Source organism: Xenopus laevis, chromosome 4S (genome assembly GCF_017654675.1).
Source record: "Xenopus laevis strain J_2021 chromosome 4S, Xenopus_laevis_v10.1, whole genome shotgun sequence".
In the NCBI taxonomy this organism is placed as follows: Eukaryota; Metazoa; Chordata; class Amphibia; order Anura; family Pipidae; genus Xenopus; species Xenopus laevis.
The window spans coordinates 89,850,143-89,867,966 of NC_054378.1; the positions used below are offsets into that span (position 1 = coordinate 89,850,143).

Here is a 17,824-nt window from a genome sequence, read left to right on the forward strand (position 1 = left end):
CTAGGGATGTAGCGAACTGTTCGCCGGCGAACTAGTTCGCGCGAACTTCGACTGTTCGCGTCCGCCGCAAGTTCGCGAACGTCGCGCGACGTTCGCCAATAGGCGTTCGCGTCAAAATCGGTCGCCCATTCGACCATTCGATCGCTAAAATCGAACGATTTTCGTTCGATTCGAACGAAAATCGTTCGATCGAACGATTAAAATCCTTCGATCGTTCGAATCGAACGATTTTCGGATGATCGAAGTTCGCGAACAGTTCGCGAACAGTTCGCAAATTATGCCGGTGTTCGCGAACGGCGTTCGCGAACACATCGGCGGCGGTTCGCTACATCCCTACATTTGACTGGCTAGGTATCTGTTAATTTGTATGTATTTTCTGTAACACATTTTTTACACATTAAATATATTTAAATATCACCTTGGTGAGTGGTGTTTGTTGACCATAGAACTTATACAAATTATTTAAAAAGACAGTAGTTTCTTACAGAAACTATGAGCAAAAAGCTGATCTTTGCAAAAAAATGAAGGGAACTTCTATTGACCTCTACATGACCTTGACAACTTTTACTTGCAGTACTTTAGTATTGTAGATTTTAGGGTTTTTACACTTGATGGATTACGAAAAATTGTGGATTAAGCAACTGTATGAAAAATGTGTTTATTTACATTAAAAAAGTACGATTTGGAAAAACTAGCGTTCTCCAAATTTATATATCCCCTACATGATTTTAGAAATCACAATTGCGTTTCAAATCATTAGTGTCTGGCTTTTTTTTCTTTCTGTACATTTTTTATGCACAATTAGCAGTTGTTTCCTTTAAATAAAAAAGCTCACCTAGCTCACTAAGTGATGAGCTTTTTATTTTTTTAAAAAAACTTTAGGGCTCTTACTGACGAGCGGTTGAAGCTTCACTCCCCTGCGTTCAATTTTTCTGCGTTCAGCCGCAGGGGAGTGCAGGAATAGACACATTTAGTTCTTTTCAATGGGGCTGTACTCACACAGGCGTGTGTAGGCGCCGAACACAGGTTGAGACGCAACATGCTGCATTTTTCCTGCGTTCAGCGCCTACACGTGCCTGTGTGAGTACAGCCCCATTGAAAAAAGCTAAATGCTGAATGAAGAAAAATGGAACGCAGGGGGTCGCAGCTTCAACTGCTCGTCAGTAAGAGCCCTTATTGTAAAAAATATTCATTTAAACATAATGCACACTTTGGCTTTTAAATCCCTGTGTTTTAGTCATCATCTTCTGCCAGACATCCCTTTCGTTACGGTATATCCATATACCTTAGTTCATCAACTCAAATGGGAACCATCCATTTTGATGGTTAATAACTTCCTAGGCTTTCCATTAGTTAGTATTATGTTAATACTTCATTCAATACCTTGGACCAAGATTATTCTGCTGGTGAATACCATGGAGGAATGGCACTTGTATTAAATTATATTATTTTATAGAATGTTACAGCAAAAGATCAGCAGAAAGCAAACTATACTGTTCATATAACTTTATATATGGTCACCTATTCCAATTAACGTGATTGTGTAACCCCTTTTTGGCCACCCCCCTGTGCCAAAGGTTATACATCATACCATTCCTTACCAATTACAGGTCCTGAGTCCCCTTTGGTAAGTGAAAGGTACTGGGAAAACTTTTCTCTGGCAGTGCCTCCACCTAATGGGACCAGGGAATACACCTGTGAGTGGTCCCATTAGGAAAAACTTTCAACACACACACACTTGCTTTATAAAAATATCAACTTTATACAAAGAAGTGCAGATTAAAGGGTAAGTAAACTGTAAAAGTACAAATATGCATTCAACTAGCATGACCCACTATCCTGGTGAAGTTGTGCCAGTCCTATCCTGGTAATCCCCTACCAAGCAAAGTCCTGCACTACTCCATTGGGAGAATCAGAGTCTTAGTCCCTTATCCCCAATGAGTACAAATGGTCCCAGTAGCACTAGTGCACAAATACCTCTCCCTACGGACTAGGTACTTATTCCCATGTGGCAGGCATCAACAAACAGCCTGTGTCACAAACAGAAACCATCTTGTATCCTCTCTTTTTCTACCCTCCCCTGGGCACACCTTACCCTGGGGATTCACTCAGATGGGTAGGCTCATCCAGAGCTGGAGCAGGCATCCACAGCGATGAATCCATTCCATGAAGCACATGCAGCTTGTTTGAGCCTCCAGACTTATCGCTCCCAGCACTGTCTATAGCGCGAGCACACTGTTGCTGAATCCATAGCTGAACTGTAGATCCCAGCACTTTATATAGCACAAGCCTTTCCACATCCAGTTTGGAAAATCCAGAGCTCAAAACCCTCCTGACTGAGCTCCCAGGCATGTGGTTGCCTACCCCAGCCTCAGAGGCCGCCTGCCTCTACATCTTGGTTGCTGAATTCACTCTCTCCTCCAAGAAGTAACATCCAGCAGTAAGACAGCAGAAATCTGTCTGAGCACATGACATCTCATTTTATAGTGGTGCAGCAGCGACACCTTGAGGCATTCTCCAGTATCTGCAATGCTGAACCAGTGCAAGAGCTCTGGCCCACCGTCCAGCCCCTGGAAAACCCTGTAGCTAAATCTACACAGGGGTTTCCAGACATGAGACTCAAAAACAGAGAGGAATTAACCCTACGGGTCCCTACAATTCTTATGATTTTCTGTATATCATGCATTTGTGCTTAGATTAAACTGCATATATGTGGTGTTTAAATACAAAATATCTATATTATTTTTGTATACATAAAAGATACTGGTGCCCTCACTGTTTCCTTCTTGCATTCCAGATATCTAACACCTAGCTAAATCATGTCATTGTACCATTTGTAATGGGAAATTCTCTTTATACAGTATGTTTGTTTAAATGTGTCCTGGCAAAAAAAACAACAACAAATAAATAAATAAATAAATAAATAAATAAATAAAAATGTCACATCCCTTCCATTTTCAAGGAATGCTCTGTGGTCCCACTTGTATGGAAATACACATTATGCTTGCATGTTTGTTCCTAGATATGGAAATCTAGGAACAAACATGCAATATGCTACACATTTAAAACCTAATTAGAACGCCCAGAATTCCTGGAGTTTCCATCCATATTTGTTGTAATGACTTTACCCATGTCCTGAGGAACTACTATGACATGACATCTTGCATTACTAAGACTTGTTGGTTACCTGCCTCTTGTGTTTTATCCCTGCATTGCTTATATTTATTTTCCAGGGTTCCCATCCTGACAGCTTGTGGATGTATATCCGACAAAATGTGAGAGGCCAGTGTAGACCCCTCATCTTCATAATATAGTTAGATTGGGTTGAAAAAAGGCCAAAGTCCATCAAATTCAACCCCTCCAAATGAAACCCAGCATCCATACATACACACACTGACCCCTCCATATACTCAAATAAACTATATATACTCATACACTAACTATAGATTTTTGTATCACAATAGCCTTGGATATTATACTTGTCCAATAAATCATTCAAGGCCTTCTTAAAGGCATTAACAGAATCAGCCATCACAACATCACTGTCCTGACTGTGAAGAACCACCTACGTTGCTTCAAATGAAAGTTCTTTTCTTCTAGTCTGAAGGGGTGGCCTCTGATGCAGTGATCCTCTTAATGGGTAAAAAGGTCCCCTGCTATTTGTCTATAATGTCCACATGATCCAGTTTGTGACAAAGAACTTGGTCCCATAAAAGAGTGTCGTATACTCCCCAAAAATTTTACCCAAGGATGACAGTCAACCTGTACTTAGATTCCTATACAAAAAGCAGATCATCTTTAGACTATAAACACATTAAAATATCTGTTTTGCTCTGTTTTTAATTATGCCGTTGTGATGCAGTTCTGCAGAATTGTCTATTGTTCATTATATGACTAATAATTAACTTTATTCACTTAACTTTAATGATTACATTTATTTAAAAAAATAATAAATGTAGTAATTTTTTTATTTTACCCACAATTTGTTTCCATTTCTTATGTGGTATTCTTTATTAAGCTGTATATTAATGTGAACATGTGGTAGAATTTAAACTGTGAATTCCTTCCACTTTAATATACAAAAACTCCCTTCAAAATAATGAAATATTAAGATATGCGACAGATCACTGAATCCAATGCATCTTTAATTTGTTATCTGTCTATCTGAGGACATTCTGCTGACTGAGCGGTCCTTTGCTTTACTGGTAACTCCTTGTAGAATTGAATTCCTTCTCAAATGCACAACGTCCCAAATATCAATACTTTTAACTGGTTTTTAGCTGTCCTTTTAAAGTTTGCTGTCCTCCAAAATAAAAACTTAGAATAACTACTTGTTTAACCTGTACGGATTATTATTCCTAAATCTATACTGAACTTTGTCTTTAATCCGAAATGTAGCATGACTACGATAGTAATAATTAGAAATATATATTATTTATTTTATTATTATGAGCCCAAGATAGTTACATTATATGTATGGCTATTGGTAAGATTATTGGGCATTTCCTTCCATACAATATTAACATGTGATCATGATTGTTTTGTGGCAGGCCTAGAAATGGGCAGTTCCTTTTCAGAAGCATAACCTGTTTTCTAGTAAGATTTTCGTAGTTTTGAGGGAAAAAAAATTCTGTGAATATCTGGACATTTTTTCATTCAAATTGGGACTATGGACTGAATAAAAAAGTCTCTGTGAGATTTCCATTATCCATACTATGAGCACCTACAAGATGACATCAGCACCGTATCATGGTTGATTGACACGTACTGTTTATGACCTCACTTCCTGTCTTATACCTTATAAGCTTGTTTCACCTAATAACCTGTACACTTGATAAAGGGCATCTAGCCCGAACCATGTTGTGTGCAATAAAGAGCACTTAGCAGCAAGTTCTGCCTCGATTGCTTGCTTTCTCTCAGTCTCCTAATTAATTGGTTGAATTCCTTCACCTGGAGTGGGGATGCCTTACTGAGATTGAGAGCACAGCTGCCAATCCCCAGTCATTTCACATCTGTTCATTCCCATCCAGGCTGTTACTGTGGCAATGCTTTTCCTGATCCAAGGTAAAATAGGATCAAAAGAAACAAGTTCAGTTTATAGATTGAAGTTCCTTTACCATGTGGGATCACAGTATACAAGATCTGAGGTACTGTGGATGGATAGCATTTAGAAGGGTTCCAAAGATTTTACACTTCACATGCTATGTGAGCCCATGACCAAAGCTGGCCATAGACGCAAAGATCCGATTCTGCCACTAACCATTCAGATCAAATACAGTAGTAAAAGAACAGATCAGCCGATGTTGTGCCCCTTCAGCAATCGTACAAAAGTTGTGTCCAACAAAAGCTAGTGACAGTCTCCCACTGAAAATCGACCAATCGGCAATACAGAGATATTCTCGTTAGCCATTAGAAATGTTTTAACCTGCCCGATCGTCCAAACAACCAATCTCCAAATGACGAAAAATGTCGGCCGGAAAATCATACGAATCAAGGATTTGTACGATCAGATCTTTGCGTCTATGGCCATCTTGTGTCCCGCATGGCATGAAACGTGTAAGGGTTTTTTTTTTTTTTTTAAATAAACAACTTTTTTTTAAATCTGTGCCACTTTGAACATGTTGGTTCAATTTGTGCCAGCCCATCAATTGTGAAGTATAAAGTCTCTGGGACATTCCTCAAGTTGAAGGTCTGTGGCATATGCACCTGGACCCTCTCGTACATATTGATGAGTCTACCACTTTATAATACAGATCAGAAATTTGGAAATGTTAAAGTATATGTCTTGGCATTTAGAAGGGAACAAAAATAATATAAGTATATATAATGCAGGCAATATGCAATGGTCAATGGATTGTGCATATACTATTCGGGAAGAGTTCCCGTCAGTAAAGGTTGACAGAAATTGAATTGAGAGAGAATTTTTTTACTAAACACTGCTTATTTTTAATTCAAAGGCTTTATTATAGATAACTATTTCTATAAAGTTAAAGAAGACTTTAGTGGCCCATTCCATTTAACGTGGTGTAACCAGACAACCATGAGTTATAGCAGCATGGTGTGAAGGATTAGGTAGGGGGCGCTGGGGAGGCAGATGAGGGAAAGGTGAGTCCTCGATGCAGGAGCTGTATGTGCCTAAGGGAACACAGCAAGAGAAGAGCAGGACCAGGGTGACAAGGGCGTAGAATTAGAACAGCATGGAAGGGTTCAGACGAGACATGGTAAATCAAGGCAGGCTAGAGCAGGAACCCTTAGCTAGGGGCAATGCCACAGTGCTAATATGGGAACCAATGCTCAGGCAAGGAGTGTGAGGAGGGCTGGCCTTAAATAGGGCAGAGTCAGTCCTGATTGGTTGACTCCAAACCACCAATCAGGCTGCTGCTGGACTGCAAAGGCCAGGTAATAGACAGTGACCCTGCAGGCTGCTCATCTGGCCCAGTGGTTAACCCAAAGGTTCCTGCCTCGAATCCCAGCAGAGCCTGACACATGGGCAATCTGGCACTCAAAAGGATTCCACAAAGGGTCACAAAAATATAAAAGTATAATTTATTTAAATTTTATGTTTGCCTTTACATCTCCTTTACTGTTTCCAACTCCAGCTGCAGGGATAAATATCATGGAGACAGATTTAAACAGATAAACTGGGATTCTATGTGGAGGATTATACTGCTGCAGCGTTGGAGAAAGTTTGTATTAAACAATTAAAAAACAATAAAATCCACATTAGATTGCATGGCAACACAGGACCCAGTGCAGTCTGTCTATTCTGATTATTAATCAGTCTTGCTGTATCGGCTTCTGGCCGATATTATTTGACTTGTGTTGTTTTGATAATTTATGACGATCCCTAAGCAGCCCAGACCACACTGAGCATGTGCACAGTCTAGGTCTTGCTTTGTTGTTCAAAAAAGTTACAAGATGGTGACCCCTTTGGCCAACTTTGAAAGCATAAATTATTTGTTTGATTAGGCTTGTGGTGCAGTAAGTTCATATTTATGTTTAGTATACAAGATACAGCATTTCTAGCCTTATTCTATTTTAGACTTTACTCCCCCTTTAAACATTTTTAATTGCAAATATGTTCAGCAAATCTTTGCTGTTGCCAAAAATCTAATAAGCAAATTGGAGATTTAATGGGGTTGTTTATCTTTCAGTTAACTTTTCGTATGTTATAGAAAAGCACATTCTAAGCAACTTTTCAATTGGTCTTCATTATTTTTTTTTTTATAGTTTTTGAATTATTTGCCTTTTTCTTCTGACTCTGTCCAGTTTTCAAATGGAGGTCACTGACCCCATTTAAAAAAAAAAAAAAAAAAAAAAAAAAAAAAATATATATATATATATATATATATATATATATATATATTTATTATGTAAGGGTTTGGGTAGTTGGGATCAGTTTTCTGGGGGTAACACAGCCCACGGCACAAGCACAACTCATGAGAGTATAGTCTCTTTTTGGCAGTTTATTGTCTCTTGCAGCAAAAATAAACAAAACAAACAATTCAAAACAAAATCCTTGCCACTTAATGGGCTTCTAACTAATACAGGTCAGTTTTCCTAACTAACCAGGAGAAGGCCTACCACCTGTCTCCCCAAAACAAAGAACATACAGGAATATACAAAATCCCAAACCTTTTGGTGATTTCAATCCCTCTCATACAGGCAGCTTTCCTGTGTATTTTTCCCAGCCAGGAACTCTCCACACTGGCTTGAGCTGCCTTTTTAATTGACCACCTGAGATACCTCAGGACAACTCAAAACAAAACAAAAAAAATCTTCCAATGGTCACTAGAGGGCCAGAAGCAGTGAAATGCACTAATTCACAAACCAAGAAATTTATATTAAATCCTGTTCATCCTGGTTAACACATTTTAATCACTTGCAATATATTATGGCAAGTTATATAAATTGGTATTGTATATCCATATGCAGTAAATTCTTCCACTGGATGCTTGTTTTGCCAGAGCAATGAGGAATAAGATAAAACCAGACAGAGGTTGGAGTTGGGGTTAAATCTACCCTTAGGCTGGGTAAGGAATGGCAGTCACCCTGGTTGCCTAAAGCTTCTGCCAGTGGACTGTAGGGATTTTTTTTTCAAAATATTTTTATTGTTTTGTGTAATATTAACATTACTCATTCTCATTCTGTTCTATTATGATTATTAAGTAAATGTTAAAAATGTCAATATATCTTTTTTTCTGCTTATTAACATTTTCATTTAACGTACAGTAGGTGGAAAATTCTGCATTTGTAAAACCAGTTTATTGATCATTTTCCAGGTGCAGATGATTGGAGTTGGGGTTTCTGGTGGGGCTACTTGTTATTTATTCAAATGTCAGCATTGTATCCTTAATGATAGCACTGTCCTTTACTTATCATGAGTGTTAGAATCTCTTAAGGCAAACTTGACTTTAATATGCCATATAGATGTCAGTGTGAATGAATGCACAGAGCAACTTAAAAATACTAAATTGTTTTCTAATTGGCATCCCATCTATATCAAGAAGGTTGTATACATTCTAAATATTTGTGTCTGAGGCAGCCCCATGTAGGGATGTAGCGAACGGCGGAAAAAATGTTCGCGAACATATTCGCGAACTTGCGCCAAAAATGCGAACGGTTCGCGAACGTCGCGAACCCCATAGACTTCAATGGGAAGGCGAATTTTAAAAGCTAGAAAAGACATTTCTGGCCAGAAAAATGATTTTAAAGTTGTTTAAAGGGTGCAACGACCTGGACAGTGGTATGCCAGAGGGGGATCAAGGGCAAAAATGTATCTGAAAAATACATTGTTGACACAGCGCTGCGTTTTGTGCTGTAAAGGGCAGAAATCACACTACGTCACTCAGGTGATGTTTCTGGACACGGAATGTGAAAAAGCTCACACAGCTAGGTGGCACTTGGTTAAAGACTGGGCAAACAATGCCTGCAAGGGCAACGTATACAGTAGTGGGTATGGAATATATTATTGCTGCTGTAAAAACATCACTCAGGTGATGTTTACGGACACGGAATTATTATTGTTATTTAGACAGAATGTGAAAAAGCTCACACAGCTAGGTGGCACTTGCATACCTCCCAACTGTCCCTCTTTTGACCTCTCAACCCCCTGTCCCTCTTTTGTACTGGAAAGTCCCTCTTTTCTCTGAACTGAACAGCCAGAAAAAAAACAGTTTCTAACTTAATTAGCTTTTGGCAGAGAGCTCAGAACAGCTAACAGGTGCAAATAAGATACTTTGTAACAATTTTGACTCTGGTTGGTGCTGGTAGTGGTGAACTACTAGGAGGAGCAGCACACCAGTCCCACTCCCCAACACAGCTAGACTAATAGCACTGGGCTCTTACAGTAGCAAAGTAAAAAAAACAAAAAAGAAAATAAAAGCAGTCCTTACAAGGACTATTGGGTTACAGGCAGCAGTCAGCAGATGAGAGATCAGCAGCAGGACAGCTGCCCACAGCAGCTACATACAGAGCACTGAAGTAGAAGGTAGATTACTAGCCAGCAAAGCTACCTAACCTAAAATGTCCCTCAAATCCCTGCAGAGTTCTGTCCCTACAATACAGAGCAGTATCAAGTAGATTACTAGCCAGCAAAGTTACTATCAACTGTCCCTCAAATCACTAAACAGCTCTCTCCCTACACTAGCTCTTCCAAGCACACACAGGCAGAATGAAAAAACGCTGCAGGGCTTCAGTTTATATATGGAAGGGGAGTGGTCCATGGGGTGTGGGGGTGGTCCAGGAGGGAGAGCTTCCTGATTGGCTGCCATGTATCTGCTGCTCTGGGGTGAGAGGGCAAAAATAAGTGCCAGAGAAGGCGAACCCAAATTGGCGAACGTCGCGCGACGTTCGCGAACATTCGGCGGACGCGAACGGTCGATGTTCACGCGAATTAGTTCGCGGGCGAACAGTCCGCGACATTCCTAGCCCCATGCATACTACAGATTTAGTCTAATTAGTGCACATATATATGTATACAGGTATGGAACCTGTTATCCAGAATGCTTGAGACCTGGAGTTTTTGGATCTTCATCCTGAAAGTATCTATCATAGCTAAAAATTCCACTATCATTGCATCTCCCCAGGCCGGTGCCTTGGGGTTATCCTAGATTCCACCCTGCTCTTTACTCCTCATATCCAGTCACGTATTAAATCATGTCACTTACACCTAAGGAACATATCCAAAATACTATAGCTTATCACTCCAGATGCTGACAAAATACTTATTCACTCTCTCGTCATATCACGTCTAGACTACTGTAACTCTCTTTTAATTGTCCTTTCCCGCCAGAAACTGTCACCTCTCCAGTTTATAACGAACACTGCCGCCAGGCTTATACACCTCAGCAACCGCTCCTCCTCTGCCATGCTACTCTGCCAATTTCTACACTGGACTCCACTATCTTTCAGAATAAAATTCAAATTTATCACCCTGAAATTCAAAGCACTTCATAACTCTGCCCCACTCTACATCTCTGATCTCATCTCTATATACTCACCCAACCGCTTACTATGCTCCTCTACTGACCTGCTACTCAACTCTCCTCTCATTACCTCCTCACATGCTCGCATTCAAGACTTTGCAAGGGCTGCACCACTCCTCTGGAATGTTCTTCCATGGTCTGTCTGACTTTCTCCCAACCTGCTTTCAAAAGATCTCTTAAAAGACACTTATTTAGAGGAGCCTACCCACACTCTGCTTAACTACCAAATACAACACCACATACAACACCACATCTCTCACCCACTTCATTCTGATCTTGCCCACTCCCACACCTTGTGTCTTATTCCTTCCCTTTAGTTTGTAAGCTCTTTTGCACAGGGCCTTCCTCACCTTTTGTACAATTATTGGTTGTGATGTATTTAACGCCATATGTTCTATGTATGTAATTCATGTGATTTAGCCCTTTACAGGGCTGCAAAATATGTTGGCGCTATATAAATACATGTTAATAATAATTAATATCTTAAGTCCATTCAATAATCATTAAATACATCCATTGCCCAAGTAAAAGGCTCTGTTGTATTATGACAGAGTAAAAGGAAATACAGTTAAAACATTTGAATTATTTGATGAAAAGGAGTCTATGGGAAAGAAGAGCCTGGATAATTGATGCCAAATCTTTATTTGTATTTGTGCCTCTTTTTTTACTTTTAGCATCTTTAGATCAGAGTCTGATGAAATGGCTGATGGAAAGTCTAAATTTATCCTGTAAGCTTTGTAAACGTTATTTATTTGCCAAAAGATCCATCAAAACTATGTCAGTTAATGGTTAGGAGAAGCCCATTGTTACAGTGGTATATGATGTGTTCCTGTGCCCTCTGAATAATGCATCCGCTTGTAGCTCCTTGTAACAAGGTGTACTGATGTGAATCGCAATGTAGCTCATTCGGGGCTAATGGGTTTCTTATCTGTCTGCTCAGAATTAACTTCACTTTTCTCTGCCGTGTACTAAAAGTCCTTCCTACAGTGTGATTGTCAGAGATGAAATGTTGGGCTGTAACCCTTTGGAGATACAGAGGTGACCATTTGTCTGAAAGCACCAGAAATCCTTCATTTCATAAATTCTAAAAATGGCTGCTGAAAATCACTCAAAAAGGAGATGCGACAAATAATATCACTAAGGTTATAAATGGTGATATTTAAAGCAGGTAAATTCTCCCTATATCTCTGACCCGCCTGAGGAATCAGCAAACCCCCCCCCTCCCCCCCGATTATGTTTGGAAAAGTTGCATTCAATGCCATTTTTAATTGTTTGTGTCTCTGCAGCTCCAGTAATCCGGTTATTTTAATGCTCTTAGTAGATCTATGTACAGTAAAGTCACTGTCAATATAGGACAAGTTTTTATTGTTATTCCATCAAAGTGTTCATAGAGCAAACCAAATATATAGATCTACCATAATGTCTTCCTATATTGTAAATATATGATATCATGTAAACTTTGCACAAAATGTTTTGCATTTGGGATCCCATAAGAGTGGCTGTCCAGCTTCTTGTCATCAAGATGTTTTATGTTGTAGTTTATCAACAGCTAAAATGTGCTGGTAGGCTTTATGTAAATGCTGTAGTTCAAGACTCCTCATTGCCTCTCACGCTGTTCTATTAATTTGTCCTTTTTTAAATATTCACTTAGTACAGAGCTACAGCTGCAGCTTTATAAATAAACAGTCAAAATAATAATAATAATGTGCCCATACTGAGCCCAGTGTCAAAATTATGCTGATTTGCTGCATGCAAACTCTGGGGATCTCTGAACAGAGACAAGTTCTCGTTAAACTAGTCTTAATCTTTATCACTTTCACTGCCAGCAAAAGGTTTAAAATATAATCAGAACATTGAATGCCCATATATATAGGGTATAGGAACCTATTATATAGAATGCTTGGGACCTGGGTGTTTTTCTGAGTAACAGATCTACTAGGAAATAATTAACACATTAAATAAACCCAATAGACTGGTTTTTTTTTCCAATAAAGATTAATTTTATCTTTGTTTGGATTAAGTACAAGGTACTGTTTTCTTATTGCAGAGAAAAAGGTAATCATTTGTAAAATGTGGATTATTTGATTATAATGGAGTCTATGGGAGACGGCCTTTCTGTACTGTCTGCTCCTTCTGTTCTAGTTGTGCATGTTGTATTAGTGGAAATGCTGAAACGTTGGATCTCTTCTTTTACCTTCTCAAGTGAGGAGAAATGTATTCCTATTGATCTTGTGGCGAAATATGCAAGAGGCAAGAGATGGGATGTCTTGACGCTTTGATCCAACTTTGTTCTTATAGCAGAAAATTTCAGTGAAATTGAACACCTAAATTGTTTCATGCAGAAGCCGATGAATTTTTTCCGTTGATAATCTGCATGCAGGAAAACAATCCGTTTGCTGACCAAAATATTATATATGTAGAATGTGTTGTATTTATGCATTGCATGCATGCTGCAAGTCATTTTTTTTGTATGTTACTAATACTTGCTCCATTTAACCTTGAGCAAGTGCCTTTGTATTTGAGTATTATATTATATGTAATAGATATAGACAGATAGATAGATACAGTAGATAGATAGATAGATAGATAGATAGATAGATAGATAGATAGATAGATAGATAGATAGATAGATAGATAGATAGATAGATAGATAGATAGATAGATAGATGCAGTTACACTGTTCCGGACTGATATGTAGAATTTACATTATATTGCTTTATCCACGTTGACATAATTCACTAATGAGAGGTACTCACAGGCAAAGCTTACAGAATTTTTTTGGCCTCGTATGCTTGAAAGCAGTGTGCTTTTGTGTTTAGTGCATTAATAATTAGGCATGTTTTTGACTGTCTTTATAGATTTCTTTTTATATACAATACAATACAGAGTTCTGTATTTCTTTCAGGTGTATACACCAAAGCAGAGTTCTGCTCTCTCTTATCCCATATGAAATCAGTATTACCATCACAGAGAGAGAAAATCCTTTTGTCCCCACCCTCCCTGGCAGCTGGGATTCCACCCTGAGAAGAGTTGCGGAGCTTGCAATCAATAATGCAGAGCTTGTCAGGGATAAACGGCTGTGGCCTTTAGGACCGCTCAGGAATCCCAGTGTTGAGCTGGTATAAGGTTTGAAATCTCTTGTTTGCTGGCATTTAGGATCCTTCTCTGCAAACAGCAAGACCCTTCTCTGCTGCCTTTTGCAAGCTGCACCCTTGCCTTCTTCCCCTTGGTAATCGGTCTCATCTTGTGTGTGTGTGTGTGTGTGTGTGTGCAGAGTGAGCCTCTCCCCACCCCACTCTGAGTCAAGAAGTCCGTAGCTCATCACACTGAAACATGTGTCTCCTTCCCCACACCACAATGCTATGTGTTTTGCAGTAACTTGGAGGGACAGACTGGTCACTGAAAGGAGAACAAGGTCCCCACCCATTATGCCAATGCTAATTGGAAGTGATTGATGCTGCCTCTCAATTCCACTCACCACATTTCCATTCTAAACACTATGAGAGCAGGGGCTGCAGTGCATTTCAGCACTCGGGAACAACAGCATCTCCCCACACTGCACATCTGGAAGCCAAGAGTGGAAGGACCTTTGAAGACCGGCTTGGAGTCTCAGACAGCAAAACTGTTTTTGATTTCCCTGTTTTTTTTGTTCATTTTGTAAATATATATAAAAAGTTTTCTTCATTAAAACATCAAGCAAAAAACAGGGAATGATGCACTTTTATCCCCAGAAAGTCCATTCACAGACAGAGCAAACTGTGCTTCCTGAGTCCGTCTAATAATCTGCTGGATTTGGCAGGGGGTTTGGATGCTGCGAGGTGATGCTGGGGTCTCTGGATACTGGTTACACTAAGGCAAGGGAATCATTTTCCCTAAAAGAGGATTTGGATAAAACACCTCAGTGCGCTGATGAGCACCAATAAAAGGATTATAACTCCACGCACAGGGACCTTCCTCTAATTAGGACACATAAAGTCTATCTCCAGTAAGTACACACTTTGCCAGATGCATTTTTTCCACTCATTTGCATGTCCTTTTACTGCTGAAAAGAGACTCAGGTGGACTCCCTTAGGGGATGGGGGTAATGGTTATTTCCTAATTATTCTTCACGTTTATTTATTTAATTTTTGTCAAGATAATTGCTAAGGATATGGCACTTTATGTGGATGCCTGTGATTCAGTTGTATGTGTAATATATGGCCTTTTAGATAACTTCTTCTGATGTCAGCATGAGTATCCCATAGGTGACTGTATCAGACACCCACACTATCTATTACCTATCATATATCTATTGCTGTCTATGTATCTTCATGCTAAAGCATCTCAATGCATGTATGGGGAGCCCGTGGCATGTGTATGAACAGTGAATGAGGTTACATTAGATAGCGTCATTAGCACAAGCCATTTATATGTTTTACTGTACAGAAATGATTTGCAATACTGGGTAAGAAAGATTAAAAGTTGTACCTAACAAGCCGTAGTAGCGAGTGTAAAGAATTCAATATTAGACACGTACAAAAAAAAAGCCTGGTCTAATGCATGTTCAGGGTGGCATTTGAGATCTGGACTGATATATATAGATGTGCATCAGTTCTCTCAAGAATTACTTACAGTTTGAACCAGTGATTCCTTTGCCGACCTCCGAACGATTCAATTAAAAAAGCCTCCTGCCTCAAAAAAGAGATAACTGCAACACTGATCTACAATACACATATGTAAGTAAATCCCCTTGTTAAATTAAATGCCAGTTTTTCACTCACTGCACAGTCCTGACCCTCCGTTTTTGCTGGTTCCTATGAGGCGAGTGACTGTCTCTACAGAGCATTTTCTGATCATTTACATCCAGAGAACATTACCACTGAAATTGGTCCCCATAGGAAAGCACCAAAGAGAGATCCAATGCCACCTAGTGGACATATGGAGAATATATCCTATTGAAACCCTTTGGTGTGAGAACAGTGAGTACAATACAAAATAAATGTGACTCTTTCTTAGGAGAAAAATGATGTAGTGCCAGATAATAATACGTAATTATATCCAAAATTGATGTACAAGAAGTGCGGATAACTCGGGCAAGGTCCTGTACAAATTACAAATTGCATAGCGGGATAGTTATATTTAGGGAGAAAGTATAGGCAAATAGCCCCTGTTTCAGAGCATTGCCGCTTGGCATATATATATATATATATAATAATAAATGTATAAATAAGGATAAGGATATGTGATTCCAAACATTGACTTATGCACATAAAAAACAGCAGCATATCCCTTTGGCCTCAAGTCTCGTATAACAACCATGTAGCTCAATACATCAAACTTTTCTATAATGCACACCAAACTTTCTATAATGTAGAATTATATACTTACATTTTTATGTGTCATCTTAGGCCAAATATAAGGTAACCATAATAAAAGCATAAGTTTTGGATATGTTACACCATTTTTTTCTGGTCCCCTGAAAAATGTGAAATGGGGTTTCTTCTGTATATTTATATAAATATATATATATAAATATATATATATATATATATATATATATATATATATATATATATATATATATATATATATATATATATACTGGATATGTATTAGAGAATACAAAAAACAGTGTATCTGTATTAGAGAGGTTTGTCACTTGCGCACCCTACCTGGTGGTACCTGGCCTCCCATATGTTGGGTATAATATGTAAGAAAGAAGTTATGGACTTGTCATTATTTGACAAATATCTACATGTATGTGTGAACCTGCTGTGATGAACATAAAGTACCGTAATACACACAGTGCAATAAATGCACTCCCTTTGCGTAGGCTCTGCTTTACTCCCCTTGCACACGATATTAAGTGGACCATCTCTGTAGCTGAAACCTGATGAACTGGGTTACCCTACATAGTAGGAGGAATTATATGTTGCTGTGATTCATTTCAAATCAAAACCAGAAGCACAACTGCTTGACAGATCAGCCCACAGCATAAATTCCTGGCATGCTCTACATCACTGACTTTCTAGATCTACTCATGCAGTGATGTCAAGTCTTTGTTAGAACAGACCAAATGTGCTTCCTCCCCAAAAGTCTGGAACAAAAACATTTGCCTCCTGCATGTTGTTTAATGCATCCCATCTAAAATACACTCAATATTCCTCCTTCATGTCTCACACGGTACATGCTGGTAATGTACGTGAAGCTGTAAATTTCGGGGAATATTTATTAGTAGTGATCTCATTCCTCCAACCAACCCCCCCCCCCCACCTCCCCAAAAAAATATCACACTTGTCAGCATGTGAAAAAATGGATTCACACCCAGGATGATGCTAGCAGCTTAGTGAATGGAAAAGACATCTTTACTATACCAGAAGGCATCCTGGGAGAAACACACACATGTCCCCATGAAGACGGCTAAAATGTGTTTATCAGCATAGGGCACCTTTGTTAATCAAACACTTCTGTTGCTGCAGATCATCATTTAGGGAGCTGTGTACTTCCCTGTGTTAGATCTGTGATATAGTAAATGCTGCTTGGTTGTTAGAGATGTTCTGCAGCAGCTGGGCGCTATGATTTGTTTTAGCTTAGACAAAAAAGTGCCTTTGCAAAAATGACAAATCATTACAATGTCGGCATTCGAGTTAGAGACTGTTAGCTCCTTTATGGAACATATAAACTGAACATGAGACTATCTGATAAATACCTCAATAACACTATCAGGTTATAACAAGGTTTATATACAGATATAGGATCTATTATTTGGAATGCTCAAGACCTGGGGCTTTCCCTTAAGCTGGCCATAGACGCAAAGATCCGATCGTACGAATCAACGTACGATCGGACTTTCCCATCTCCCGACCCTCCACTAACCATTCAGATCAAAGTCTTTACCATTCCGATCAAATAAGAACAGATCACCCAATGTTCTGCCCCTGACAGCAATCGTACGATACTTATGTCTGACAACACTAGTGACAGTCTCCCTCTGAAAATCGTACGATCGGCAATACACGCAGAGATAGTATCGGCAGGCGACAGAAATTTTCTAACCTGTCCGATCGACCAAACGACCGATCTCCGACGGACGAAAAATGTCGGGACTCTCCACACATGGTCCGAAAATCGTACGAATCGTCTATGGCCAGCTTTAGAGGGGTCTTTTATGCAGTATGAAGCACTACGCCTTGAGGCAAGTTAAAACATGAATAGCTTTCTTTTTCCATCAGTGTTTATATATGCTAGCTGAGTTATCATCAAGTGCAAAGAACTTTCTTAACTTTGTAAATAAAAACAACAAATCAGTAAAAGATAAAGAATTGGTCTTTAAATAGCAATCTATAGGAAATGGCAGT

At 39.1% G+C, this 17,824-nt stretch overlaps 1 protein-coding gene across 4 annotated transcripts in view; it reads left to right on the forward strand.

Moving 5' to 3' along the window:
- Positions 1–13,686: 13,686 nt before the first annotated feature.
- LOC108715694 (netrin-G1) overlaps positions 13,687–17,824 on the forward strand; it is a 145,758-nt gene continuing 141,620 nt past the window's right edge. For 2 of the 4 annotated variants that reach the window (XM_041561560.1, XM_018261086.2), the window contains exon 1: positions 13,690–14,472. The gene's annotated coding sequence lies outside the window, so the exon portion shown is untranslated. Of the gene's footprint in view, positions 14,473–17,824 lie in introns of all 4 variants that reach the window. The other 2 variants (XM_041561561.1, XM_041561558.1) reach the window with 2 other exon arrangements.